Source organism: Maniola jurtina, chromosome 5 (genome assembly GCF_905333055.1).
Source record: "Maniola jurtina chromosome 5, ilManJurt1.1, whole genome shotgun sequence".
Taxonomy (NCBI): domain Eukaryota; kingdom Metazoa; phylum Arthropoda; class Insecta; order Lepidoptera; family Nymphalidae; genus Maniola; species Maniola jurtina.
The window spans coordinates 11359789-11386435 of record NC_060033.1 but is presented as its reverse complement, the minus strand read 5'-3'; the positions used below and the strand labels follow the sequence as shown (position 1 = coordinate 11386435).

At 35.4% G+C, this 26647-nt stretch overlaps 1 protein-coding gene across 5 annotated transcripts in view; it reads left to right on the top strand.

The window, feature by feature from the left end:
* LOC123865152 (A disintegrin and metalloproteinase with thrombospondin motifs 1) overlaps positions 1 to 26647 on the top strand; it is a 146213-nt gene that overhangs the window by 74531 nt on the left and 45035 nt on the right. The gene's annotated exons all lie outside the window — the stretch shown is intronic.

The window sequence follows — 26647 nt, the reverse complement described above, 5'->3', positions numbered from 1 at the left end:
AAATTATTATTATTATTAGGCTTATTGAGGATTTTATAGAGAACGTAGATAGATCAAAGCCCATATAAATATATCAAAGGAATAGGTGACTGACGAACGCACAGTTTCTTAAGTTCAAACTACTGGATGGATCGGGCTGGACTTGGCATAAAGATAGCTATTATAACTTAGACATCCCCTAAGAAAGGATTTTTGAAAATTCAACTCGTAAAGGGGTGACATAGGGGTTTGAAGTTTATTTAGTCCTTGACGCGGATAAAGTTGCAGGCATAAAGCTGATTATTTATGATATAAATTATTTGGGATTTTACCTCAATAAAGAAACTTTATTATTATACTAGCTGATGCCCGCAGCTTCGCCCGCGTGGATTTAGGGTCTGAAATCCCGTGGGAACTTTCCCGTGGGATTGAACAAAAAATTACGCAAATCGGTTCAGAAATCTCGGAGATTTCGGCGTACATAGGTAGAAAAACAACTCCCTTTTTGAAAGTCGATTAAAAAAGTAGCCTATGTTACTCCCTGGCCAATCCTCTACTTATCTGTGAAAATCCCGTCAAAATCGGTTCAGCCGTTCCGAAGATTAGCCTTTTCAAACAGACAGACAGACAGACAAAAATTTTAAAAACGTGTGATTCAGTTATGGTATCGTTCAAATAACTATTTGAGCTTAATATGAGGTAGTTATTTTGAAATAATTACAGACAGACACTCCAATTTTATTTATTAGTATAGATGTAGCATGCAGGGATATACCTACAGGCTAACGCCTAGTGTCTTTAGCCAGTCAAAACATAGTATGCCAACATACCCTAGGGTAATGAACTCTGCAACAAGCAATTCTCCAGTTAATGGAAATCTCCCACTTTTCGAATCTATTAGGTATATTGACTTGAAAATATGCGGGTCTTAATATGGGTATCATAAATCTCTAAAAAATTTATAAAACCCGCACTCCAAATGTGTTTTACACATACAATTAAATACCGTAGAATTCTAACATAGGTGCATGTTGCTATAGTGATAAATACATTATATTGCAATGAAGTTATACAATCAATATTACGTTACTAGTTGAACAATAAACCGTAATAATAATCTAAAAGATTGCACCTAATTATGAAATGGATATTATATTATATAAATTATAATTGGCGATATTATAAGAACTAAATGATTCGATAAGGAAAAACGTGTCTATGCTAATTAACAATTTATTACCACTTTGAATTGTTCGAAAAAAGATAGTTTGTACCCTGGAGATGAATATAAATATTTTTAACCCGGTGCGGGTGTGCGAGGTGTTGATCCGTTTCATACCTACCCCGATTGCGATTCTCAAATTGTACAAGTGTACCTAAATTACGTCAAATTTATAACACCCCCGACAAGTGAAGGTTTCAGTAACTAGAAAAGAGCTGATAACGTTCAAACGGCTGAACTGATTTTCTTGGATTATAGCTAAGAACACTCTCGATCAAGCCACCTTTCAAACAAAAACTAAATTAAAATCGGTTTATTAGTTTAGGAGCTACGATGCCACAGACAGATACACAAAAACACAGATACACACGTCAAACTTATAACACCCCTCTTTTTCGGTCGGGGGTTAAAAAGGATCAAACATACTAAACCCTACTCCAAAACGTCTGTTAGCCCTGGTCCTATAAGAGTGCCTATAATTATTTTAGGTAGAAATCATGACGTCCATATTATAAAAGCAAGCAGTATAAAAGCAACGAAACAACGAGTTACCAACAGTGCACAACCATTACGGTAATTACGCAAAAGCTATTTCATTTAACCGCGAAACCTTCGGGTTTGATCTTGGACTGGATTAGAAACCTTTTGTCATTGCGACGCCAACGGCACAGTATAGAAATGAGTAATGGGCTACTTGTACACGGGCCAGTTTTATTTAATTCATAGATTTTTTATTTTATTTTTTATTAGATGGTGGCAAGTGATGCAAGGAAGTGAGTTTAGAAGGCGTACGACAGTTTTTATTACACTCATAGCTCTCGAAAAGCCTCTCACTATAGAGCTGACCAAATTGACGACCACTGCGTTTGGAAGATCAAACGTTACATAATTTAAAAAGTAATCGTGGCAACTATTACTCATTTTAACTTTGGTAGAGATATTCCTTACTAAAAAAATTCAATTCTCTATCTTATCGTTTTATTTTTGTCTTAGGATGTGCAAGAATCTCTAATTAAAAATGCCTATTTAATGCACATAATTATATTTACCTATGCATTTGTCTGTCTTTAGCTAGATATTCTCATTAAGGTTTGTATAATTTCTTAACCACAGATACTTCAATCAGAAATATTCGATAATAACAATTGAACAGCTGCTAATGACAGTCATAATAGAAATCTTTCACTAAACAAGAGACGTGGTATAAAAAAATATCTTGATATTTTGTGGTGCGTATAAAAGTATCTTTACAAACTGCACTACAAAATTCAAATCACACGATGAAAACTCTTTTCGCATGCAATAAGGATCATAATTGCGTATCTACAAAAAGACAAGTGCGAATTTAATTAGCAATACATGAGCATTAGGTGTTGTATGTATGTGTGTATTAAGGAATCTCTACACGTAGTTTAGATTACACAACTGATTTACTTTAAAAAACCGGCCAAGTGCGAGTCAGACTCGCGCACTAAGGGTTCCGTACTCGAGTATTTTATCCAACATTTTGCACGATAAATCAAAAACTGTTATGCATAAAAAGAAATGAAAATCTGTTTTCGAATGTACAGGTAAAGCCCTTTTATATGATACCCCACTTGGTATAGTTATCTTACTTTGAAAATTGAAACACATTTTTTTTTTAATGATGTAACCACAAATTCGCGGTTTTCAGATTTATTCCTGTATTTGTGCTATAAGACCTACCTACCTTCCAAATTTCATGATTCTAGGTCAACGGGAAGTACCCTATAGGTTTCTTGACAGACAGACAGACAACAAAGTGATCCTTTAATAAGGGTTCCGTTTTTCCTTTAGAGGTACGGAACCCTAAAAATAACCATTTAAGTTACCTAATTAATTCCTGAATGTTTTTTTTACTTCAATTTATAAATAACGGAATGTTCATATACCTACTAATAATTTTATTCTTATCTTAACCTTATTAAAATCGCAACTGTGGTAATTAGTTGAATTTATGGCATTGTTGCTGCATTTGTGCACTTCATAGCTAAACTATTGGGCAAAAGATAATTTAGCATTTAAAGTTTAAACGGTACGATAACAAAGCAATATTTTGCTATGTATACATACGAAGGCTAAACTCAAGAGTTTGTCGGAGTGTGCCTGACTAGTTTCGAACCCAACGGAGGTCTTTTTTCATTGGGCCTCTGCTCGAATACGCGTTTGAAACTACTAGCCAATGACTATGACTTCGTCCGTGTGGACTACACAAATATCAACCCCCTATTTTACCCCTTAGAGGTTGAATTTTCAAAAAATCCTTTCTTGGCGCATGCCTATGTCATAATATTATTAATAGCTATCTGTATGCCAAATTTCAGCCCGATCCGTTCGTACTATGAGCTGTGCGTTGATAGATCAGTCAGTCATCTTTTCCTTTTTAAGCCCCGACCCAAAAAGAGGGGTGTTATAAGTTTGCCGTGTGTATCTGTGTATCTGTATGTGGTATCGCAGCTCCTAAACTAATTAACCGATTTTAATTTAGTTTTTTTTTTTGTTTGAAAGGTGGCTTAATCGGGAGTGTTCTTAGCCATAATCCAAGAAAATCGGTTCAGCCATTTGAAAGTTATCAGCTATTTTCTAGTTACTGTTGGGGGTGTTATAAATTTTTAATTTACACTTGTATTGATTGATTTATAACAAAATTAACCTGGTTAAAAACTGGAAACAGTGCTAGGTTAAAGGATAAGAACAAGCATAATTAATGTGAGATTCCTCAAGTCGCTATGACAAGAACGGAAGTCGAATGAATGAATCTTAATAATGTTGTTAATTGTTCAATTTCACTTTATGCGAATTGCGAATCTTCTAACTTAGTGCATCCTGTGAAACTGTTAGGTAAACCCAACTAACCACTTTCTTTAGGATGTCGCATGTAAGCAACTTTGTTCGTAAGTTTATATTTCCTAAATGTTTAAAGAAAATATATACTTACATATAAAAATATTTCTAAGACTTAAAAATCCCTTGGAAACTCTTTGATTTTTCTGGATTGAAAGCAGCCTTTTCCACTCGTTTGCTACGTTGCGGCGTGATTGAATAACAAACCAATAAACTAACCTGTCTAGTGCGTATAGTGCCTATAGGTACTACCTACATGACCAAGTTTTATCATTTTTACTTGTGCTCCGAAGTTAGAAAATATCAAAAATAGACATAAAAGTAAATATCAAAAGTAGGCATAAAAAGGCATAGGCATAAAATCTTGAGCCAGATAAATAAAATGTTTCAAGGTCAATTCAAAATTTCCCAAAACACTAACACCACCATGGCAAACCGAGTGAATTAGCTAGATCGTTATTAATTATTACTCTGTGAGTTATAAATTTACCTAAAATGGCGTTACAACAAACACCTTCCTGCAACCGCTAACCACTAACAAACTGTTTCATAATCGCTGCAACATTGAATTAGTACTTACGCTTACTTCATATTGCCAACTTGTTACTTTTAAATGCAATTTTATTTCCAATGCTCAGTGTTTGCATTTAAATCGAACAAATAGTTTTTTTTATTAATAGCATCGTTACCGATATTCAAGGGTTTAATAAAAACAATAGAAAAAAAAGAGAATGATACTACATCTTTTCTGTTATGTATGCTGATTGTAATGCTGTGATTATGTTCATTTTTACAGATACACTACGTGTGTTTGTTTGTTGGGAAGCTGGAAAACAAGCGCATATATTAAACGTCTTTGTGGAGGAATATCCTGCAGCATGCCCGTACTCTCAAAGCTCGTAGCGCTGATGATGATGATGATCTACCTAATCCTATACCGTCAAAATGATTCTTTATAGAAAACATACCTACTGTAAGACCAAAAGAACATTATTCCTTATACCTAAGGCAGAACTATGAGTTAAACTAGTAGGTATCTCGTATACAACGTCAACGCCCATACAGCTGTTACCATGACTATGAGTAGCTAACAATTACCGTTTGTATTGTTCGGAAATGTAGGTTGACGTGCTTAGAACAGACCTTGAATAAATCTTACACGTCCGACTGAGCACCGAGCAGGGCCTGATAACGTCTCTTTGACATGCTCAACAATATTCAACCTTAACCTCCCAAATAATTTAACACCGGAAGCCATAAACAATAGACCATAGACTTCCCGTTTCCGCAACTCGTGAACTTGTCGAAACTGTCAATAGCTTTCTTCTATTTTGAGTATAACTACGCGGAATCAAAATAACAAAATTATTGCCTGTGTCAATACGACCTTGTAGAAATTAATTACCTAATTAAAGACCGGATCCAGTAGGAGGACAGACCAGTGACCCATTACCTACGTCTTTATCTTTATCTTACTTTTCAGTTTTCACGGTCTATCCGCACAATCAATTTTAATCATTATATGCTGATTTTACTGAAATTCAGTATAGAAATAGCTTGCATCCCAGAGACAGATACAGGCTAGTTACTTCATATCCCGGAAAATCAAAGAGTTCCTATAAGATTTTTGAAAAATCTTGCATGAAGTGGCGGGCGTTATGTAATCCACATAATCGTCTGTCTGTCTCTCTGTCTTTTTGTGGCCCACCGCCTTTTGATGGCCCATCCGCATAACCAATTTTGACGAAGTTTAGTACAGATTCGTAACTCGCATCCCGAGAATGGGCATTACAAGCAGGCTACTTTTTGTCCTAAAAAATGAATGTGCTCCCTTGGGATTTTTAAAAACCTAAATCCACGCTGACAAAGTTGCAGGCATCATCTAGTAAATAAAAATTCGATTCGCGTATTGTCTCGGCGTACACGCCCAATGTCAAATCTAAACAAATTTGACGCATGCGCCACGATTGAGCATTGAAAACTGTGTTTTGTTATCGTGACTTAATACATTTTTCCGTGCATAGAGGCTTTACGACTGTTCAACTTTTTGCACATACAGATTTATTTGTGTTACTGGGTAAAGGGCAAATATGTATAAATAATCTTAATACAAAGTATCAAACGACGAGACGTAATCGCGAATTTCATATGACTTTACGTTTTTTCCAAATAGAATTAATTTTAGGTGGCTTACCTACTTTTCTTGTAACTTTACAAGAACTAAGTAGGTATAAGGTATTGACTGGAACATAATACTCCTACAGATCTGCCTTTGTAAAACAATTTAAAATTGGGTAATATAACAAACAGATGTTCAGTTTTATAGGGCCGTTATTTTGAAGATTTTGTCACTGAAAAATAAATTGGCATCTAAATTGCGGTACCCCTCGAGCAATCACCAGATATTTTTATATTTTTTAAAATAATAAACGTGTGAATCCAAGCGTCCATCTTTATGAAACAAAAAACCATATTGAATATTTTTCTTATCATGTAGGTGCAATCGGGGTTTTGTGTTCCCGGAAGAGTAATATCCATAATTTATGCTTTTTATGGAAGAGTTTGTATTATTAACTTGACACTTGCATGACTGTTAAGCCTAAAAGTAACTCAAGATATTGTCCTGTTAGGGAAAAATAATAATTTCCCGAAAATCCTGTGGGAACTTTTTATTATCCCGGGATATAAATGTCCTATGCTCGTCTCCAGGATGCAAACTACCTGTATCTTAATGCCAGGATCGGTTTAATGGATGAGTCATGATAAGGTAGGTAACTGACAGATAGACAGACTCTTTTGCATTTTTATTATGATTAGTAGATATGGGTATGAAGCGTGGATTAAAACACCAACCATACAATCATCTAAGTTTATTGGAAAGAAAAATCGATAATCTCGAGAGATCTTCTTTGTTTTCATTGTCTGTTGCGTATGCGAATGTTAAATTTAGATACGAATAATCATTGTAATTTATATGCCTTTCTTGTAATTTTCTCATCAATCAGATCTTTGTACATTCATAGCCGCTAGGCTAGAGTCTACGTTCTCCCTTATTGTAAGTCACGCAACAACGGTGACATAACATTCCTTCCCGCTTCCGAGCCCCGCCGCTCGCCATGATGCAATTGCGTCATGAGTGTAGTTGCAAAATTGACTTTTTGATATAAGACATCTAAAAAATAATGAATTAAATTAGATTAATTGCCGATTATGACTAAACGCTTGTTTGGTTAGAGAGTTATAACGAAATAATTAATATTCATTGGATAAATGTTACAGACTTTAGAAAAATAGGTTATTCAATTTACCGCATACTTTGTTGTTATGTATTAGATAACTTTGCGTGTAATTATATGCGAGTCTTCCTGTAAAGAAATGTTATTGTAAAACGATAACTAAGTAATCGATAAGAAAATAAAAATGAATGAAAAATTAAAAATTAGTGTACAAAAACAAAACTTAAAGCATTTGTTTAAAATTGGTACCAGTAAAAGTACACTTTTTGATTGTCAAATAAGATAATTGTAATGGTAATTTAATTATTATTTACGTTAACTTAAAACTAAAGCCACCAAACGCGCCCATAATCTGAGAAGAAGCCCACAACAAACTTAGCCAGGTAATTGACACCTTAGATATGAATAAGTAGCTAAATATTTCATAATCCCGGCCTATACATTTAAATAACGACTCATTGAATGATAACATCAAAGGACCTAATTTAATAATGACCAGGAATCGGAAGTATAAAGTGTAACTTTAGTCACGATCGAATTTCTGATCAGGCTTATATGGAACATTACAATACAATTCGTAATCAGAATCACTACAGATGCCAGTCAGTAACAAGGACCTATTTAACAATATCGAAATTATGTCTTTAGTACAGTAAGACCGCGCCCTAACAAGCAACCGTCAGGGCGCACTGCGAATTAGCCTTTTAGATACCAACCGAAACTCAACTTTATTTACTTTGCTATCCGGTTCAAATTAGATTGAATGAAAACAAAACACCGAGGTGATGATCTTAATCATATTATTCAAACCAATTTTAATCACATTGTAAAGTAAATAAAATTGAGTTTCACATGTAAATGGTAATCTATAAAAACGCCTTCGACTCCAGTCTGCAAGTGTGCACATATACCTATGTCAGAGTGAACTACCTCATGCCGCTCGTTCTGTGGCGTGAAGTACGACACCAGGGTAGACATAAATAAAGTAGGTTGCATATTATTTACTTAGTGGTAGATCATGACAAAAAGTAAGCAATACTTAATATATTTCAACTACGGCAAGCAGTACTTTTGTGCTTCTATAACCTGCACGCCACTGCGTGTCATCTTAGTCCTCAATTACACCTATTAAAGAAAATAAAGCTGGGTTTCAGTTGTTAATAGAAATTAATAGACACGTCCCAACTCACTTCTGCAAGTGCGTCCTGACGTTTATGAGGAACACACCTAATTCGCTCGTGACATCTTCCGAGTATAGTGATCATATCTATTATGAATTACAAATTGATTTAACATCCAAGGACATAACGAAGTTGTAATCGGAAGTAATGAATTCCGCCCTAAATTGAGACACGATTTTCCAGCATGTAATTACTAAACCTGAATTAAACGGAGGCGCTATTCCATTATCCATAGTCTTTATTTTATTCTCCGTTTGAAAACAACAACAACCTTTACTACTATCCATACTTCCATATCCATACTAATATTATAAATGCGAAAGTGTGTCTGTCTGTCTGTCGGTCAGTCTGTCTGTCTGTCTATCTGTCTGTCTGTCTGTCTGTCTGCTACGTTTTCACGGCCCAACCGCTGAACCGATTTTAATGAAATTTGGTACAGACTTGGGATACATTCCGGGGAAGCACATAGGCTATTTTTTATCCCGAAAAATCAAAGAGTTCCCACGGGATTAAAAAAATCGAAATTCACGCGGGCGAAGCCGCGGGCATCCCCTAGTATACTATAATACTATACTACAATACTTTTTCTAGTATAGACTATAGGTAGAATTGAGATTTGTACCATTGCTCATTTTTTGTAGGACCTACAAAAATCAGCACTAGAAGCAGCTATTCTTATTTTACCACAGTTTGTAAGGGCGCATATCTTTTGAAATGTCACGACATAAGTACAAAAGATACTTAGCTTCTTCCACGACTTTGTCCACGTGTACTATCTCTCAAAACTCTCTCAACTCAAACTCAAAATATTTTCTTGGTGGTATTTTCTTATAGAGAGTCCTATCTACTCCAAGTTATAAACCAGCGGTTTAAGTTGTGAAGTTGTAAGTATGTCAGTCAGTCAGTTTCACCATTTTCTCCCCATTTCGTTCGCGTTTAAAACCCCGTAGGAATTTTTCAAAGAACTTTTACTTATAGAAAGAATTTCTAGACCTACGAATAGGTAAGTAAGTAGCTACTTGAATTTGTACCTACGTTGATATTTCAGTCAGTCAATTTCTCTTTTAATATAGATTTGTAAAAACTCAGTTCCAAGGTTTCATCAAGACAAATAAGCACTTGTTGGTTTTATATTAGTTTTATTTGTTGTCAATACAGTCCACCGCTAGTCAGTATAAAGCAGCCACATTTTTATTGTTATGTGAAACACAACTTGTGCTAAAAGCTTAAAATACTTCCTGCTTCTTTACCGAGAAATTAATAACATACCTAGTAGGTACCTACTCATCGTACAATACGTGTATGATAATGCAAATATATTAAAGTCGTTGGTTTGTGGTCTTCCTGCTTGTGTTGGCGATTAATCGGTTATTTTTATATTAATAGCGCAGAAATGAGTGTAAAGCTTTATGTTATCCAAAACCAATAGCATTTACTTAATGTTGAAAATAAACAAATTAATCCATTTTTTAGTAATTATTATACATGCGAAAGAGTTTGATAGCTTTTTACGGCCTATCCGCTTAACAACTACTTAAACTCAACGTTACGCAATTACTGTTAGGAAGTGATGACACTGAATATTAGTTTGAGTAGGTACAATGAGTCTAAATCAGCGGTCGGCTACTGACGACGATCGAATCTTGGACCGCTCAACATTTTTAATATATCTATGAATGAATAAATTAAAAATGTTTCACACATTTTGCATGAAAATATGCACTATGGTAGGATTACAAATTTCGCTTTTTTGCTGCCCCTCACATGAACCGAACTATATAGCTAAACTGACTTAAGGCCGTCGGTGTAATTTTTCTCATTTTTTCTGGACCTCGATAAAAAATATCAACAGTATTCGGACCTCACTTAAAATTACTTGCCGACCCCTGGTCTAAGCTATGCTTTAGTTAGAGTGATTATTAGAAAATGAGAATATCGCGCCTCGGCTCTGGTGGTGTGTGTTGCTCCTAACCTTCTTTTATCTTAGACCAGGTCAGATCATATCACCAGGTTCGATCGCAGTCAAGGGGTAACTTGTCATTGAATAAATAAAACATTACTCTTGTCACACTTCACACTAATATTATAAAGGAGAAAGTTTGTATGTGTGTGTGTGTGTGTGTGTGTGTGTGTGTGTGTGTGTGTGTGTGTGTGTGTGTATGTTTGTTACTCCTTCACGCAAAAACTACTGGACGGATTAGGCTGAAATTTAGAATGGAGATAGATTATACCCTGGATTAGCACATAGGCTACTTTTTATCCCGGAAAATGAAAGAGTTCCCACGGGAATTTAAAAAAACCTACATCCACGCGAACGACGTCGCGGGTATCAGCTAGTAAGAAATAAAATAAACTGCGATCACACTAGCGCCAACCACTGCTTTGTTTACATCTTAGGTAGAGATGTAGGCCGGGAACCACTTTCGGTCTCCACAAACTTTCGGTTTCAACGGCGCGCGATGTGATGTCATGAATCCGTATTATTGTTGTGTAATTATTACTTGTACGAAGAGTTTTACTTCACTTATCATCATTTGTCATACATCCAGTATTGCCAAATAATAAGCCAAAGTTTGTAGACACGTCTAAAGTTGCCTTCAAACTACGGAAATATAATGTAATATGTATATAAATATCGCTCACCCTACTTTTAAATGTCACTGTCACTGTTCACACTGTTAGATGTAATAATATTACATTCTGTAGTTTGAAATCAACACAAGTCAATGCGTCTAAGAAACTAATATCTGTGTCTGAGGTTTGTCAGTTTGCCATAAAAATGTCTAGTTTTAAAATGACACGGATGAAATTTATATATATACTCGTAAATCCTTAAGACTGTGTAAGTTTAAAATAAAATATTGTAACCAAAATCTTGACCATACCACCAACTGTGAAACCACAGACAGATATTAGTTTCTATAGCTTATCTACAAAATTGAAAACCAAACTACGTTTGTTTGGAGGCTGCTACGAACAAACTCTTAACAGGGCTCTCTCCGTCACTCGTTTCCTCTCGTTTCATACAATCGTAGTTCCAATTTCATTTGAATAATAAGCAACCAAAGTCCATGAAATTTTGCAGACATATTCTAGAAACTAATATCTGTGTCTGTGGTGTTTTAGATTTTTCTAAAAATATGTAGTTTTAAAATTACAGGGGCTCAAAGATTTGTATGAAAATTTTAAGACCGCGTAACTTTGAAACCTTGTATTTTAACAGAAATCTGGAAAACCACAGACATAGATATTAGTTTCTAGAATATGTCTGCAAAATTTCATGGACTTTGGTTGCTTAATATTCAAATGAAATTGGAACTACGATTGTATGAAACGAGTGGAAACGAGTGACGGAGAGAGCCCTCTTAAATTTTACGGATGCAACGTGAATCGCTAATTGGCATGCCATTTTTAACAATGGATCATTCGTAAGGTTTTGCGGAAGTCAGCTGATGGTAATCTCGCAGCGTAGGTAAATAAATAGTCTGTCAATGTAAGTGGGAGTTATATCTTGTTTAGTTAATCAGTGATTAATAAGAGTCGAAGTGAAGAAATCCCTATTAGATATATGCAAAAGTTTCTCTGTCTGTCTGTCTGTCTATTATCTTCTTTTATTTATTATACGGCCCATCCGTGTAACCAATTTTGTCGAAAATTAGTATAGAGATATCTTGCATCCCGGAGACTAACATAGGTTACTTTTTACTCCCGAAAACGACAGAGTTCCCGCGGGATTTTAAAAATCCTAAATCCACGTGGACGAAGTCGTGGAAATCTTATACTTAAAAAAATTTACATTTAATATGTAGGTCAGGTATGGCTATACCTATACTTTATGTAGGTTGTACTCAATTTAGTATTTTTTGGAACCGGTTGCCACCCACATACAAAATATGCTATTATAATAAACATTTTATTTAGGTTGCAACCCTACTCATAATGATCTCAATCCATGTAATCGCGACGACATAATACAGGCACTTTAAACAAAATTATCATAATACGTACCTACTCGACTTTAATTTATGAGTTTCTAGGTCACTTGCATTACATTTAAAGGTGCCTTCTCATGACGCTAATAAAAAAAGCTCGCTTTACATTTAAACATGGCGTGAAAAGAACGCTATTATGTCTAGGTTTATTTTTAATCGTTATAATTATCATGACCAACCATGACTCTAATTGCTTTGAATGTTTGACTTTTTAAGTTTCAACAAAGTTACGAGAATCAAGACGTCAAATGTATCAGGGCGCTGATTTATGCTGAATTTTACTGGTCAGAATAATTGATCTACCATCCACATTCCACTTAGATACTGCGCGGGTTATTCGGCAGCCAGAACTTTTAACGTTATTTTTTATGTTGGAACATCAGTATTCTTTTGTATTCATTCTTTTCTTTTTATTATTTAGCAGTTCAGTAAAAATTTATGGGTTACCCCACACCGTGAGAAGTCATTACTGTTAAGCATACTAATATAATCAAATTGTAATCATAGTAGGGGTATCACAGGGTTTTGGCTGACTCGCCACTAGGTGGATAGTCGCATTCAGTTCAGATGCAGAGAACCGCTGAATGTAGACGTATGGGAACTTCTACAAGAGACCTATGTGTACAGAAGTCTGTTGACGACGTCGACTAAAATCATTACGTCATTTTTATTACTTTTGAAGTCTTACATATTATAATACATCGCTCGTCTTGTTTGCAATCGGTACAAATCGCCAGGCGGCGTGGTTCGTGCTATCACGGGCCATGGGAAGCTACCATCAGAAGTAGCACGGCGACCACTCTCGTTCTCTATAACACTTTCGTTTTCACCGGCGCGGGCGCGCTGTGATGTCACTTACAGCGTAAGTCGTGTTCTTGTTGTGTAATTGTCGTTTGTAGGAACTATTTTAATCGCTTTTTTGGCGCTTAGGTTCTAACTCCAAGAAAGTCATTTAAATTTCGCAGCCATTCTCTAGAGAATCGAAGAACACGTCTTTCGGTCAGTCAGAAAGAAAAAACAACAAAAACTTTTAGAAAATAAAAATAAACAATTGCTCGCTACCCATAACAACCTAAACCTTTAGAAACAGCAAGTTTTTTTGTAATTTAATTAAATTTAAATTAATTATAAAGTAGGCTAACCAGTAGGCTATTAATGCTAATGTACCTACAGAATAATGACTATAATATTAAATATCTTTGCAATCACATTGTGAATGTAAGATGACTGAAGAGAGAAATTATTGCCGATTCATTGTCACTCGATTACATCTTCGAATTAATATCATCGCCATTTGAACCGGAAACAATGAGCGACATCTGCGAAGATTTGAGAACGGTATGTGTAGACGTAACAACTTTCTATTGTTTATTGTTTATATCCTAAATAACATCCGATTGCTCTCTTTCTGAGAGAAAGTTAACCTATTATCTATTATCCAACTGCTGGGCAAATTACCTACTCAAAAGAAGAGGAAGTAGGAGGGGTAAGAATGGGAGAACTAAACTAACTGACAAAGTCCAAATGATAAGCAAGATCAGTACCGACCCGAAGTTGTTTTTAAATTGGACTGAGATCTAACTATGGCGAGCAAAGGGATTCCGATTTCTTACAAATGCAAGTAAATGCATTATAGATTCAATACGAACAGGAAATACCAATGATTTAATCATGAAATATTGAGCGCTAGCATAGTATCCGCAACATATTTTTCTTAAATTGTACAAAAGTATACCTATCGAAAAACGAAAAAGGAATTCAAAAATCTATTTTTCCCTTTATTTTTTACCACGGAGGCCCCCAGGATCGTGGATCTCTCTGGCTGTGGTACTGCGACACGGCCTGTCTGTCGCTACCACTAAAGTATAATAAGTATTACTTAAAATATATCTTAGATGTTGTCAGCAGTCTCTAAGTTAGCGAAAGCTTAACCAATAACTTAGGTACTACTCATTAACAGTGCTAATCGACTTTCACTTGTAAATTGTAACTAAAATCATGTACAAAGGAACTCACTCTAAATACAAAATCTACAAAAAGGCAAGCTTACCAAGGTTAAAGTACCTGCACTTAAAGTTCACCTTTCAATTTTAAGTTCAAAACTGTGGTTCAGAGTGATCGTAACGTCAAATTACAAACTGATTCAAGCGCGAAAATGTGGAAAATTAAGCAAATTGTGGAATATTTTACTTACCTACTCAACTTTATCAGTTGTTTTTTAAAGGAACTTAGAGTTTAAAAACAACTTTATCGTCTTCTCACTATTTAGAAAGGGTCTTTTCTCAGAGTGGGAAGGGAATCCACCACGTTGGCCAAGGGCGGATTGGCAGACTTTACATACCTTTAAGAACATTATGGAAAACTCTCAAGCATACAGGTTTCCTCACGCTGTTTTTATCCTTCATCAAGAAAACTTAATAAATGAAAATTTAAAAAACGAGTTCAAACTTCAAACCTTTTCGTTTGAGAAATGGTAATTTAGATGGCATGCAAAATGAAATTAGTCATTTACATGCATATTTTTCTAGGTTAACTCTGTAAAACATTTATTCCTTTCAGATATTTAGTTTTAAATACCGACTTCGAATCTTTGAGTGATACCTATAGCAGTCAAGCAAAACCTGTCACCGGGGTTGCCTTGAACCTTCAAACAAAAGCAAAAGGTTGAGTAAATGAAGCCAACGGTGCATTGACTCCAGGATGAATGTAATCCTTTGGAATGCTAAAATGTTTGCAGTGTGCATTACTTGCGCATACAATTCTGTAGGTAGAGGTTTAAGTAAGACCTTTGTTGGCTCGTTCAATTTAACTCCATTGTACCAATACTTTGTTCATCTGCCTACCATTATACCCTCCTCCTTGTTATCATCATCATCAGCCTGTGGATGTCCATCGTTGGATATGGGTCTTCCCTTACGAGCGCCACCACGCTCGGGTCGGACCTCAGCCTTCCTTCTCAAGCTTCTTTCCGCCAGTCTCTCTATCCATTGTGCTGGAGGTCGCTCCACATTACACTTGCTTATATGCGGTCATCCTTAAAATTAAATCCCTACAAGAGATCTATATTCTAGATCCAGATTGTCAATACCTTAGGTACCTACCTAATATGACTTATAATCCTCAAAATTGCAGTTTAAAATAGCTCTACCTAAAGACAGACAAAATTTTCTAAACTAGAATTGAAATAAATTCAGTACTTCCAGGAAATCATGAATAGACCTTACATGCAAATATCTACATGGAGCTTAATTTAATTTGATATTCACCACCTACCTATTAAATTGTTAAAAGTCACGACGACAGAGTAACATTTGCGCTTTTAGAATATCCGGCACGATGCACGAAGTATGTAATCTGCCGTAACTTTCTACAATACTAAGATTTAATGATACGAGTACTAGCATCTAAATACTGGGGTAGGTGCCTAATTTGGGCAAGATTTTAGAAGTTCAATTATATTGACTAACACTGAATCATAAATTGTGTAATTCAAACTTCAAAGAATAATTTTACTCATTTTGGTATGCTAATTATTTATTTTGTAATGTTATATACTAATATCAAAGACGGTTCATTCTAAGACATAGGCCCTTTATTCTGGGTGTCGGGATAACTTTGTGTTCTGTAAAGCCAGACGAGAAGAGAAAAAAAAATTTGTGTTCATGCGCGCAATTAAATATTACCTACCTACTTACTTTGACGGTGAAGAAAAACATCGTGATGAAAATACCAATACGAGGGCGGCACTGAAAATTTCGGGAATCAAGGAAGTGACACAACATTACTATTTAAAAATGTATTTATTGCTTTTCGAAGTATTCTCCGCGAAATTTGACACATTTTCCATACGAAGGAACCAATCATCAAAGCAACCATTCCATTCGGAAGTTGGGGTCTCCAAAATGGCCGTTTTGTAGGCGTCCACAGTTTCTTCAGGTGATGAAAATCTCTGACCACGCAATGTATTCTTTATTTTAGGGATAGTATAGAAATCATTAGGGCTTAGTTCGGGGCTGTACGGCAGATGGTCTAATACTTCGTGAACGAACAATTTTTGTTGGCTTTAACTCATTTTCGAACACCCAAACTCGTGACTGGTTTTTTGTTTCGAGTTCTTACGCGTATATCCAGGATTCGTCACCTGATACGATGTTGTATACAGCATTTGAGGATCCTGCGTGGAATCTTTCGAGAGTTCTGACGCACCAAGTAACGCGAGCCGCTTTTTGCTCTTCACAGAGCAAATGCGGTATCCATCGGGAAAACAACTTTTTTACACCTAATTGTTCATGCAAGAATATTTGTATTTGACTCATGCCAATGTCTAAAGTTGCCTGAATTTCGCGGTATGTCACATGTCGATCTTCCTCAATCAGCTTACGCACAGCATCAACGTTTTCTTGGGTGACTGCAGTTTTTGGACGACCTTGATGGGGATCATCACTGAGCTTGACACGTCCACGTTGAAATTCAGCAAACCAGCGATAAATTGTGGTTTTGGATGGGGCTTTATCACCAAATGCAGAAATCATCCGGTCAACACACTATTTTTGTGTTAAACCACTTCGCAAGTCATAATAAATCATCGCTCTAGAATTTTCTCGAGTCAATTCCATTTTCTCAACGACTAAACAAGTTTGACAAGACATTGTGAAAAGACCGAGAATCTTTTTTTAAATAAATAAATGGTATTCGATTTTTAAAACCAAGGAGTTTTCAATTAAAAAGATTTTAATATGACAGGGACAGTGGAAATATTCCATTCCCGATACTTTTAGTGCAGGCTATGTAGATTTCTCAAAGATGTGTGAAGTCTGCCAATCTGAACTAGATCTGTGCCAGCATGGTGGTCTATGTGCTAAACACCTCTCAGTCTAAGAAGAGACCTGTGCTCAGTAGTGTGTCAGTGATGGGTTGAAATGATGACGATGATAATGACTCAAATCAAGTTCTAGTTGTCAAAATTATATCATAACTATTAACTATCAATTATTGATAAACGAATTTTCCCACTAAAGCATTGTGAAACGTACCAGTGCGTTTCTAGAGCAAGGTCGAACAAAGATGGCCGCCAAGTTAAGATGGCGGTTCGAATGTCAGACGCTTTCGCGCCAATTTCGATATCATCTTTTTTAATCTTTTGACAGACACCGACGCTGATTAATAACAATCTGCCAATTCAAATTGATAAAATTAAATACAATCAGTTGTTACTGCTTTTTCTTTTTTAAGTGATGCTAAGGTGTTGTAACACTACAGTCTACAAGGTTGTCGGCAACGGAATGGCGGACGTTCAAATTACAGGGTTTGTGTGAAAAAACTCGAAGTATTAGCAACACAGTCGTCGGAAACTGTTGGCATTAAACAGGTGTTATGAAATATTTCGGAAATTCACACGCACGTTATTGTGATGTCACAGTAAATAGTTACGTAGATTAATCTCTTAGTTCCAGTTGCATGACAGGCTCAAGACCGGCCGTTAAAGGTACGGTTAGCTTTGAACTTTGACCACAAATAAAAAACAAAGTGCATGGGTTGCACAAGTTAGTATTTATACCTCATTGATTAAGGTTAAAGGTAAAATTTTGGACAAAGTTGACAAAAAGTGACTTGATCAACCCATTTTGCTTTTTTTTGATTGTTAAAAAGTAACCTTTAATCTAACGTAACTTAGACCTTTGCTTGAGTCTAGCCAGCAAAGTAAATAAGAAAACCGAGACGTACGTACAAGACATTATACTTAAGAGGGCTCTCTCCGTTACTCGTTTCATACAAACGTAGTTCCAATTTCATTTGAATATTACGCAACCAAAGTCCATGAAATTTTGCAGACATATTCAAGAAACTAATATCTATGTCTGTGGTTTTCCAGATTTCTGTTAAAATATTCGGTTTCAAAGTTTCGCGGTCTTAAAAATTTACATACAAATCATTACATACATATTTAAAAAAAATCTGAAACACCACAGACACAGATATTAGTTTCTAGAATATGTCTGCAAAATTTCATGGACTTTGTTTGCTTAATATTCAAATGAACTTGGAACTACGATTGTATGAAGCGAGTGACGGAGAGAGCCCTGTTAATTAATAAGACTTATCTACATACATTATTGTTTGGTACTAAGCTAAATTAATTCAGTTAATGTTAAGCCTAAAAAAAGACTTTTTGCAGGCTCTACACAAATAACCTTTGGGCTCTACAGAATAATTAAAAAAATTGCGTGGTAAAGACGTTATTAGTTTTAGTTCTGTCAAATTAATTTAACTAAAGTTTGTTTCTTACCGCAAAATACCGCGTAATTTGTACTTTCGTTTCGCTAAACGGTCTTAAAATCGGTAGAAGGTCTTATTTAATGACAATGGCGCCCTCGAAATAATCACTTAACGATAAATTACTGACTGTAAATTTTTTGTTTGCAGGCACTATAATTTTTAAATGAAAAGGCCTTTTTGCGAAATCTCTGATGTACAAGCTTTGCAAATACGCCCATAAAGAAGTGGATTCGACTTCCTGTAGGACTCAATGTATAAAAAATATAATATTTATAGGAGCCCTAACTTTAAAAAAAAAAAAAAAGAATATTAGCCATCTTAAATGACTAATATTCCCCTTTCCTCTCCAACTAAGCGTCAGGCTTGTGCTAGGAGTAGGTACGACAATAGTGCAACGGGCGGGGTTTGAACCGTCGACCTTTCGGTTTTCAGTCCACTCCTTTACCGGTTGAGCTATTGAGGCTCTACTTTAAAATAATATAGGACAAATTGCTAAACGTTTCGTTTAAAAAACGATTTTCTTTGTATATGTTTTTAATTAAGGCCACATAACATATTTCTTAGATCATACAATTTATTAATCAATCAATCTCAATGATATTATATGTATATGTATATGCAACTATCACCCGGACAAATTTACAATAGATAGATAGACCTATTATGTTTATAATTGTACTATGTATCGAATTATAATGCAACTAATTAATAAGGTCACATAAATTGTCTAGGTTTTAGACAGTCATTTCCTAGTACGAACCTACCTAACTACCGCCCTAAGTTTCTACTACATTGACTATTATTATCACCCTGTAAAGTTATATTACTTAAAAAAGTTAAGACACCAAACTCAAAAACAAATCAAGCAATGCGTTCACCTTCATAGTACCTATCTAACTTCCTAGTAGGTAGACTGTTAGCTAATGCAAGCGAATTCGTACCCGTAAATTAAGGTGTTTTTTTAAATCCCGTTGGAACTTGTACGCCCGCGTCATTGAGATGTGTAAATTGTCAAAATTTTAAACCCAACAGTTATAACTGCACTTTCATTAGTCTTTTAGTTAGTTTCACCTTAGTCCTTACACCTATATTATGGACTAGCGACCCGCCCCGGCTTCGCACGGGTGGACATTTACTTTTATTCTATGGAAAAGTGGTTATAATGGCTAAAATATAAATTGTTTGGTTTATACTATCGCGGACTTTTTTGTAGGCATTACAACTTTTCTATAGAAGTCAACCATACATCTCTAACCATTTAGGCAGCGTTCGCGAGAATCGTTAACGTACGGCAGTTTTTTCGACGCCTTACTCCACAATTTTCACTACCACGAAAAATCCCATCTATTTTCCGGGATAAAATATAGCCTATACGGATTCGGAAGAATCCCTCTAAGTAATTTTAAAATCGGTCCAGTAGTTTTTGAGCCTATTCAATACAAACATACAAAAATACAAAAATACAAAGGTTTCCTCTTTATAATATTAGTATAGATATAATATGATACATACCTGTATAAAAAAGTCAAAAACAAACTTATACACCAAAAAATTGTCCTTATATATTATACTTGACTCCTAGCTAGAAACGCGTAAATACTGAAATAAACCTAGATTACTTAACTCGTTTCCTGCTCGAACAAGAATTACGTCTCATTGATTTGATTCAGATATTCTTGGCGAGCAAATGGGAAAGTTGTGTTGCATAAGCCTTTGTTTACCTATTACAACTAACTATTTAACTATTACATTGATATAGGACAGTCCAGGCTTTAGGTTTAGATGAATACTAGTAACCATGAGGTTTATCTAACTTTTTAGTAGTGACAGGCAAGCTTCGATCAGAACGAATGTGACCGAAGCGAGCTGCAACTTGCAATGCTTTGATATTTCCAATTTCAACAACAAAATGTGAGGCTTTCATTTTTTATCTCCTTTTATGTTATAGATATAACTACTTACTAGAAAATTCCGTACATATTTCGGTAGAGACACTATCTTGTTCCGTATAGTAATACTTATACCTACCAGAATTATTGTGCTTGACATATTTGAGTGTAAAATTCATTGTCAATTTATACTTTATTGCTATCTGTTACAGGCAATTGTAGCCACTGTATCAAAGGTCTGAAATACTATTTTCCAACGAATATCTCGAAGAGAATGGATTATTATTTAAAGTTATTGACTTCAGACTTCAGTTCCTATTCAAGACTATATTTTTAGCCCAAGGACTTGAATTTCTTTTGTCTCTATTTTTATTTACAAGCTTTGCCTTTCTATTAAAGCCAAAGACATTCAAGTATACAGATTATACTGATTTTAGCTCTACTAAAATCAGGCGCTTGAATATAATCGAAAGAAAAATCTCATACAACTCGTAATCTAGTTGTGTAATTTCATGATTCTAGGTCAACGGGAAGTAGGCAGAGGCGGTCTTACCCATTGCGAGGCTCCGGGCAGCAGGTCTTGCGAGGCCCTAGTTTGTCCTTAGTGAAAAGTATGTGATGCGAAAGTAGGTCTGGTTGTTTAGTTTAGGTATTTTTCATGTTTAAAGTTATACAAATAAATAGAGTTTTAAAATATTTTACATTGAAAGATTTCAAGAGAAGAAATTAACAAATACAGAGATAATAAATTTTAAAATTGATATAAGCGGCTTTTCCTAAGACTAAAATCTTTAATTAAAGCACAATAATCTAACGAATGATAAGACCAAAGGGTAAAGATCCACGTAGATTTCCTTATACCTGCTTTCTTTTGATAGCTCGTTTCCTTTTTGAACTACCTGACTCAATTTTTCTACCGGCATCACGATCACGCGAACTCATTTCGTAAATCTTACTTTGAAAATTAAAACATATTTTAATTTTTTTTTAAATGATGTGACCACAAATTCGCGGTTTTCAGATTTATTCCTGTACTTGTGCTAGCACCTGCCAAATTTCATGATTCTATGTTAAAGGGAAATAGCCTATAGGTTTCTCGACAGACACGACGGACAGATAGACAGACAACGAAGTGATCCTATAAGGGTTCCGTTTTCCCTTTTGAGGTACGGAACCCTAAAAATTAGGGATTCTTCGAGATACGGGATCAAACTTTTTATCGATTTTACTCCAAACTCCGTCAAATTTAAACCGATTTTCACATTTCTATTTTTACAAAGGTGTACTGTGAGGTTGGTACTTGGTACCATGTAAGTTTGGTGAAGATCTGATGAACAGTTTCGGTAACAGAGGCTGGAACTCCTCAACGGATATCAGCAAAACGATCGCGATCAGTATAATAAGCTTAGTAGAAAGTAGACTCTTAGTCATAACTAGTTGACCCACCCCGGCTTCGCACGGGGAGCCTACCTGTTCCATAATATAACACAAGTATACCACATTCATACCCATATTATGTTTATGGAATAGATAGGCTCCCAGTGCGAAGCCGGGGCCGGTCAAATTTTTTTGTTTAATACAGATATAATATAAGAGAAATATAAACGAGCTCAGCCGTAACAAAATTTTATGTTTCAAAGCACCTCATTCTACTTTTCTCAAGGTTTTTTATCCCGGAAAAACAAAGAGTTCCCAGGGGGATTTTCAAAAACTTAAATCCATGTGGTTTAAGTTCGGGTATCAACTTATACAATACAAGCGCGAGCGAAGCGAGCGCGAAATTTTTGATATATTTACGAAAAAAACCATATTAATATTAGCCAAAGTCCTTTTCAGGGCCCATTTTCTTAGCTAAAATTTGGTATTATTCAGAGATAGCTTGCGCACAGATGCTTTATCCCGAAAAATCAGAGTTCCCACGGCATTTTTAAAACCCGAATCGATGGGAACGAAGTTTCGAGGTTCAATTAATACAACATAAAAGCGCGAGCGAAGCGAGTGCAAAATTTTCGATATATTTACATAAGAGATTGGATAAGATTGGATTACATAAGAGATTACATATAAATTCGAGCCTTCAAGTCCAAAATGTTAAATTCCAAAAATGCAAATGTTGAATTCTTATAATGTTGAATTTGTTGTGTGAATGTTGAAGTATTTGATTTATCGTGCAAAATGTCAGAATAAATACCCGAGTACGGAACCCTCGGTGCGCGCGTCCGACTCGCACTTGTCCGGTTTTTTTTAAGAGGAGGAGGTTCTCAATTCGTCGGAATCTTTTTTTTTTGTTTTTATGTATGTTCCCTGATTACTCAAAGACCCCTGGATTAATTTGGAATTTTTTTTTTGTATGAAAGGGTCTATGCAGGTGGTCTCATATAAATTTGGTGGATTTGATGAATATCTTCGGAGATGGAGAACAGAACTCCTCAATGGATAGGAGCAAATTGCTCGCGATCAGTGTAATAGCTTAGTAAACATTAGGGTTTTAACTGGGCATAGCATATTATAGTACAAGGGGGCCACTAAAAACTGTGAAATAAAAAAAATTCAAAAGAAAAATAAAACCGACTTCAAAAACCACAAACACTAAAAAGTAAAAAATAACTTTTGTTTAGCTACACGTGTAATGTACCCTAGGTATGAAGTCGGGCGAGCTTCTTCTTGTATTTCTAATTTTGTTTTAATATGCTCGCTCGACTTCATACCTAGGTACATTACACGTGTAGCTAAACAAAAGTTATTTTTTACTTTTTAGTATTTGTGGTTTTTGAAGTCGGTTTTATTTTTCTTTTAAATTTTTTTTTTGTGATGCGAATTAAAAGCTTACTTTTAAAATCCAACATTTTGGGAATTGAAATTCAACATTTTGCGAATCCAACATTTTGGGATCTAACATTTATTAGCAACTCCGAAATTCAACATTTTGCAAATTCAACATTTTAGGAATTCGACATTTTGAGCCTGAAGGCATTCGAGAACTACCTAGTCTATTTTACACTTTCTTTGTCTGGGAGTTTGAACTCCCAAAACCTTACCAGTAGGTAACAATTTTGTAACTCATACTACAAGCAAAATAATTCTAAGGTGATAGGAACTGACGAACGAAATAAAACACGGGGATTCCCCGAGCGATGAATTAGTTAACTAACTTTATTTCAATTTACCGTTATGTTTTAATCTTAATAAGTAATTAAAGATCAGAATCTAAAGTTTTAAATAAAAAATATAGTTAAAAAATGTATATTTTTTATAATTTGCTTGGGTTGTCGCGCGAGGCCCCTGTAAGAGCGAGGCCCCGGGCGATTGCCCCGTTCGCCACCCCCTAAGACCGCCACTGGAAGTAGGTATCCTATATAGATTTTGAATCCCTTTTCTGGCAGACACGATAGACGATAGATAGACAACGAAGTGATTCTATAAGGGCTCCTTTTTCCTTTTGAGGTATGGAACCCAAAAAAAGACAAAGTTTGCTAGAATACTACAGAAAAGCGAATCCTTTCTAGTGTGAAAATGAGTGAAGAGAGATTAGGAACATCGTTAAAAGTTTAAATCGTATGATCAAACTTTTGTGGTAATTAAATTTCCTTTAGGTATGTTTTGGAGAATTATTGTAAGCCGGCGGTCATTAACTTTTATATCTGATGATGAATCGTTGAATTTGAGTGGAAATGATTCTTAATCTGTGCTACTCGTTTATTATATTAACCGGTTGACCGGTTGCGGAGGTCAGATGGTACCTACTATAACAGCGTGAAAAAGCTAGTGGCACGTCAGATTGAGAACGATAAGTCCCTTGGACACGGGTTCAATTGCCGTAGACTGGCAATGCCAATGTGAGGATCGCAGTCACCTCTGATTGGCCGACACTCTCTCACTATTGGCTGCAATATATTGCTGCAGAAAGAATACCATAAATTCAGCCAATCACAACAATTGAGTTTGTAGCAATGTGATTTATCACTTTTATAATCGACCTGCTGATCCTATATGACAAACCTCTACCTATGTCTGAACTGTCTATGACTAAAGATTACGGTACCTATATTACCTACTTTCATCAAATATGAAGCTGTGGAAGGTAGTTGTGGCTAGGTAATTCTCTTGTATAGAATCCTTAAATTAAACTAAATCAAAATATAATTGCTATCTTTTTCAGTAGGGCGGATTATAAAAGAAATCACATTTTAGTTCAGAGATTGTGTACAACATAAACTAATTACACAGAACGGATGATAACTACCTATTAGGTTATAGGTGAAAATAAAATTTAATCGAACCGAGAAGGAAATAAATACCTAGGTACCTAAGTAGGAACATTATCCCTGGATGCATTGTTATGAGCACTCGCTCGCACATAGCTCGAACAATGCAATTTTGATACCTATGGCTAAGCTTTCCTTATGACTATAAGGCTAAGCCAACAAAACTAGTTTAGATCACAGTTCACACCCATTACATAATAACTAGATCACTCGATCGAGGCCAGCGACTTCCATGCAGCAACACTATTGTAACTACAATTAGAAATTAGCTCACGCGATTATCATCTTTGTTCTTCGCGGCTTAGAATCTATAATCTTACGAGTAGATTATTGAGAAGCAACAATTTTTTTTCAGTATCAGCTGTTTAGAACAACTGTGGCTTATAACACAAAAATAGTAAACGAATATGCTATTTACGCCTAATACGCTAAAAGTGGTTATTGCTTGCGCTTATTTATACTTAGTTTAGTGAAGTAAGTACTTAGGATCTATTAGATACGCCTACTGATATTGATTGATCTCCAAAACCTGTCATCCTTACAGCAACTTCCGAAATAAGAATGTCAATGATGAACATAGATAATATTATAGCTAAATGTTAATGTTAAAGAAGGTGCAGGTTCGAATCCTGCCGATTCCGCATTTTTTATATGTATTTAAAATTATTTAGAAGTTTCCTTGAAGTTTAGGTAAATTGTAAAACACCTAAAAATTAAAGGGGCTAAAGTTATAGAGATGCTCTGAGATTTTAACTTGATTTAAAATAACAAACTAAATAATTTAATATTATAAATACGAAAGTGTGTCTGTCTGTCTATCTGTCTGCTAGCTTTTCGCGGCCCAACGGTTTAACCGATTTTGATGAAATTCGGTTCAGAGTTAGCTTACATTCCGGGGACGGAGATAGGCCTGAAAAAGCAAAGAGTTCTCACGGAATTATTAAACACCTAAATCCACGCAAACGAAGTCGCGGGCATCACCTAGATAAAAATTTGAGTTCCAAAGTAGGTACTTTGGAAAGCTAGAGTTCGCAATAATCTCGTTTTACTATAGATAATAATTTTAAAGTTTTTCACATGTAACTTTATGTAGCGAGAATAATTCAAATTAGGTACTTGTTTGTGTAAAAACACGTAGTATAAAATACCTTACATCTTAGTATAGTATAGTAATATCTTCAAAACCCATAATATTTTCCATAATCACACTAATATTATAAATCAAAAAGTTCCCGTGGGATTTCAAAAAACCCTAAACCACGTGGACGAAGTCGCGGGCATCGGCTAGTTTAAAATAAGACTAATAAAATAAACTAAAAAATAACCTTTCATAAGGAAAAGTCTTTCTAACAACATCTACAAGAATAGTGGCCTATAAATAAATACAACTCATTAATTATATACTAGACAATTTTATTCATATACTAGCTGATGCCCGCAGCTTCGCCCGCGTGGATTGGTCAGATCCCCATGCAGCATCAGGATTGAGGAGTTGAGAAGTTGGAATCCAAATTTTTTATGAAACAATGTCGCAAAGTTCCTCTATCGATTAAAAAAGAAATGACGCAAATCGGTTCAGAAATCTCAGAGATTTCGGTGTACATAGGTAGAAAAACACAACTCCCTTTTTGAAAGTCGGTTAAAAAGTAGCCTATGTTACTCCCTGGTCAATTCTCTACTTGTCTGTGAAAATCCCGTCAAAATCGGTTCAGCCGTTCCCAAGATTAGCCTTTTCAAACAGA